We start from the raw sequence: 5,557 nt of genomic DNA on the forward strand, positions 1-5,557 counted from the left end.
TCAGATCATTCAGGCGAGAAAAAACATCCAGATATTTCAGTCGTGTCAGAAACTCGTCAGACAAGTGAAAATTATGGTCAGTAAAGAAAACTTTAAGCTCGTCTCTCACTTTTTAAAAAAACGTGTCAGTACTTTGCCCCTTGATAACCAGTGCACTTCTTAATGTTGTAAAAGCGTTAAATGGTCGCTGCCCATATAATGCATAATGCAGAAAATACATGAGAGTTCAGCGGCCTTACTTTAACAAAGTTATCCATTTTCACTGTAGTTTTCAAAACGGCTTTCAAGCTGTCAGGCATTCTATTGGCAGCAAGAGTCTCTCGGTGGATGCTGCAGTGTCCCCAAGTGGCATCGGGAGCAACTGCTTGCATGTGCATTACCACTCCACTATGTTTCCCTGTCATGGCTTTTGCGCCATCAGTACAGATACCAACACATCTTGACCACCAAAGTCCATTTGATGTCACAAAGCTGTCCAGTACTTTTAAAGTATCCTCTCCTGTTGTCCTGGTTTCCAATGGTTTGCAGAAGAGGAAGTCTCCCTTAATTGACCCCCCATAAACGTAACGGACATATACCAGGAGCCACGTCCGTTGACTCATCAGGTCAACCAAAATGTTCCAAGTGATCAGCACCCTGCGCAATCAGCTTCCTGGGGTTGGGCAAGGACTTTGGCCGGAGTGACGCACAAATTCTTTGCTTGTCAGAAGCTATTTGTGGGACACAAAAATGGCAGTTATTTTATAGGTCCATTATCATTTCTACATACTTTCTATCTGGTTTGAGATGTCCAAGTCAGGGATGCACTGATGTGGAAATTCTGATCCAATGCCTATAGTGCCTTCAGAAAGTAATCATACCCTTTGACTTATTCCACATTTTGTTGTGTTACAGCCTGAATTCAAAATCGATAAAACATTTTTTTTACCCATCTACACAAAATACCACATATTGACAAAATGAAAACATGTTTGCAAATAAATACAGAAATATCTCATTTACTATAAGAACCGACACTGGAGGCGAGAAGCAAATACAGGTAGTGAACATTTAATGGAAAAAAGGCATCAAACAAAACAAGAACAGCGTCTGGACGGGGGGGAACAAAACGACATTGCAACAATAATTGTTAAGGGTGTGCATTGGAGTCGAAGTCAGGTGCAGGAGAGCAAAGTGTAGTGAACAGGCACACTTTTTTATTCCGGACCAACGAAAGCACAAAACACAGAACATAGACAAAAAGTAAGGCGCGTAACTATACCCACATGACATAAATACAATTTCACACAAAGACATGGAGGGGAACAGAGGACTAAATACATGCAGTGTGATTAGGGAATGAAAACCAGGTGTGTATGGAACAAGACAAAACAAATGGAAATATGAAAAATGGAGCAGCGATGGCTAGAAAGCCGGTGACATTGATCGCCAAACGCCGCCCGAACAAGGAAAGGAGCTGACTCCGGCGGAAGTCGTGACAATAATGCTGACACGAGTACATAACTGAGGAACAAACAGATATAGAGGGGGCAATCAACAACGTGAAGGAGTCCAGGTGTGTCCAATGAGTGCTGATGCGCATAATGATGGTAACAAGTGTGCGTAATGAAGGGCAGCCTGGCGCCCTCTAGCTCCAAGAGAGGGGAAGCGGAAGCAGGCGTGACAATTTACATAAGTATTCACACCTCTTTGCTGAGAAATTCTAAATTGAGTTCAGGTGCATCCAATTTCCTTTGATCATCCTTTAGATTTCCCTGCAACTTGATTGGAGTCAACTTGTGGCCAATTCAATTGTTTGGACATGAGTTGGAAAGAAACACACCTGGCTATATAGGGTCCTACAGTTGAAAATGCATGTCAGAGCAGAAACTATACCATGAAGTCCAAGGAACTGTCCGTAGATCTCCAATATATAATTGTGATGAGGCATATATCTGGGAAAGGGTATGAAACCATTTCTAGAGTGTTGAAAGTTTCCAAGTGCACAGTGGTCTCCATCATTGGGTATTGGAAAAAATATGGAACTACCCAGACAGACTCTGCCTAATTGAGCAACCAGGCAAGAAGGACCTTGGTCAGGGAGGTGACCAAGAACCCATTGACCACTCTAATAGAACTACATAGTTCCTTGGCTGAGATGGGAGAACCTGTCGGAAGGGAAACGGTTTCTACAGCACTTCACCAATCTGGGCTTTATGGGAGTGGCCAGGTAGAAGCACTCCTGAGAAAAATAACCTGCTTCAGAGTACAAATTACCTTAGACTGGGGTGAAGATTTACATTCCAACAGGACAATGACCCCAAGCATATAGCCAAAGCATAGCTGGAATGGCTTCAGAACAAGAATGTGAAAGTCCTTGAGTGGCCCAGCCAAAACCCAGACCTGAATCCCATTGAAAATCTGTGGAAAGACTTGAAAATTGCTGTTCACTGCCGCTCTCCATCTAACTTAACAAAGCGTGAGGAAATCTGCCAGGAAGAATGGAAGAAAATCCCCTAATCCAGATGTGCAAAGCTGATACAGACATACCCAAGATGACTCAAACTGTAATCGCCGCCAAAGGAGCTTCTATAAAGTATTGACTCAGGGGAGTGAATACTTATGTAAATGAGATATTTCTGTATTTAATTGTCAATAAATTGGCAAACATCTCTAAAAACATGTGTTACGAATCCCTTTTGGCCCGACAGTCTAGGGGGGATGGTAATGAGACCCGTAACATAACTCATGCAAATTATTATTGTGACAAAGTAAAAGTGTGCACGAAATAACCACGACAACAGAAATCTACCGTCAAACTCCAGGTTTATTTATAAACACACGGTAATGGGGGGAGCAGGAAAAGGGGCTGAGCTGGACCCAAGGAAAGAAACAATAAGTATTCAAAAACACCCCTAAGCTAGACTAGCCTACTTTAACAACAGCTAACTAACTAACCAAAAATACAGTGGGTGGTCCGCCCAGTTCTAACTAGTGTATTTAACAAAGTTCACCTACGGGTAGTGTATGCCCATGGGCGACTTGTCTTGGTTTCCCCTTTTCCCACCAGCAACAAACAAACACCATAACCAAAAACAATACTCACAGGTGATGACAAAGTGCTATGAGGTGCTTAAACAAAAGAGAGGTTAAGACACAAAGCGAGAGTGAAACACAGAGACCTACAGACATGGCATTTACAGAGAGATTGTGCTAGAGATTGAGCTCTAGAACAAACAAATGATGGGGTTTTTAAACCATGGGGAAGGAACTGTGATAGGTTAGGAGGAGGTGTGTCTTCTGATTGATGATTGATTGTTGACTGATTGGGGAGTGATGATTTTCACCTGTGAGGGGAGAAGGAGAGAAAAGAAACACACACACAGGATACACACACACACAGGATAACTGTATCCGTAACAACATGTTTTCACTTTGTTGTTATGGGGTGTTGTGTGTAGATGGGTGAGGGGAAACATATATTTAATCCATTTTGAATTCAGGCTGTAACATAGCATGTGGAATATGTCAAGGGGTATGAATACTTTCTGAAGGGGCTGTATATCTGATATTTTCTTTGCAACATCGACCTATATATATATACACAGTACCAGTCAAACATTTGGACACACCTATTAATTCAAAGGGTTTTTCTTTATTTTGACTATTTTCTACATTGTATAATAATAGTGAAGACATCCAAACTGTGAAATAACACACATTGAATCACGTAGTAACCAAAAAAGTGTTAAACAGTTGCAGGTGGGGCCTGCTTTGTATGTTATTTTGGAATTAATACGTGTCACATATCATTTACATTACATTTAAGTCATTTAGCAGACGCTCTTATCCAGAGCGACTTACAAATTGGTGTGTTCACCTTAAGACATCCAGTGGAACAGCCACTTTACAATAGTGCATCTAAATCTTTTAAGGGGGGGGGGGTGAGAAGGATTACTTTATCCTATCCTAGGTATTCCTGAAAGAGGTGGGGTTTCAGGTGTCTCCGGAAGGTGGTGATTGACTCCACTGTCCTGGCGTCATGAGGGAGTTTGTTCCACCATTGGGGGGCCAGAGCAGCGAACAGTTTTGACTGGGCTGCACGGGAACTATCATATCATATATATATTATATCAGTTTGCAAACAATGTAAAATATAAATATATAAACTCAAAAAAAGAAACGTCCTCTCACTGTCAACTGTGTTCATTTTCAGCAAACTTAACATGTGTAAATATTTGTATGAACATAACAATATTCAACAACCGACACATAAACTGAATAAGTTCCACAAACATGAGACTAACAGAAATGGAATAATGTGTCCCTGAACAAAGGTGGGGTCAAAATCAAAAGTAACAGTCAGTATCTGTTCTGGCCACCAGCTGCATTAAGTACTGCAGTGCATCCCTTCCTCATGGACTGCACCAGATTTGCCAGTCCTTTCTGTGAGATGTTACCCCACTCTTCCACCAAGGCACCTGCAAGTTCCAGGACATTTCTGGGGGGAATGGCCCTAACCCTCGCCCTCCGATCCAACAGGTCCCAGACGGGCTCAATGGGATTGAGATCCGGCCTCTTCGCTGGCCATGGCAGAACACTGACATTCCTGTCTTGCAGGAAATCACACAGAACAAGCAGTATGGCTGGTGGCATTGTCATACTGGAGGGTCATGTCAGAATGAGCCTGCAGGAAGGGTACCACATGAGGGAGGAGGATGTCTTCCCTGTAACGCACAGCATTGAGATTGCCTGCAATGACAACAAGCTCAGTCCGATGATGCTGTGACACACCGCCCCAGACCATGATGACCCTCCACCTCCAAATCGATCCCGCTCCAGAGTACAGACCTTGGTGTAACGCTCATTCCTTCGACAACAAACGCGAATCTGACTGGTGTGACAAAACCGTGACTTGTCAGTGAAGAGCACTTTTTGCCAGTCCTGTCTGGTGGGTTTGTGCCCATTGGCAACGTTGTTGCCGGTGATGTCTGGTGAGGACCTGCCTTACAACAGGCCTACAAGCCCTCAGTCCAGCCTCTCTCAGCCTATTGAGGACAGTCTGAGCACTGATGGAGGGATTGTGTGTTCATGGTGTAACTTGGGCAATTGTTGTTGCCATCCTGTACCTGTCCAGCAGGTGTTGTTACACATGGTCTGCCACTGCAAGGACAATCAGCTGTCCGTTCTGTCTCCCTGTAGCGCTGTCTTAGGCGCCTCTCAGTACGGACATTGCAATTTCTTGCCCTGGCCACATCTGCAGTCCTCATGCCTCCTTGCAGCATGCCTAAGGCACGTTCACGCAGATGAGCAGGGACCCTGGTCATCTTTCTTTTGGTGTTTTTCAGTCAGTAGAAAGGCCTATTTAGTGTCCTAAGTTTTCATAACTGTGACCTTAATTGCCTACCGTCTGTAAACTCTTAGTGTCTTAACGACCGTTCCACAGGTGCATGCTCATTCATTGTTTATGGTTCATTGAACAAGCTTGGGAAACAGTGTTTAAACCCTTTACAATGAAGTTCTGTGAAGTTATTTGGGTTTTTACGATTTATCTTTGAAAGACAGGGTCCTGAAAAAG

The sequence above is a fragment of the Oncorhynchus nerka genome, unplaced genomic scaffold (assembly GCF_034236695.1).
Source record: "Oncorhynchus nerka isolate Pitt River unplaced genomic scaffold, Oner_Uvic_2.0 unplaced_scaffold_4___fragment_4___debris, whole genome shotgun sequence".
NCBI classification, from domain to species: domain Eukaryota; kingdom Metazoa; phylum Chordata; class Actinopteri; order Salmoniformes; family Salmonidae; genus Oncorhynchus; species Oncorhynchus nerka.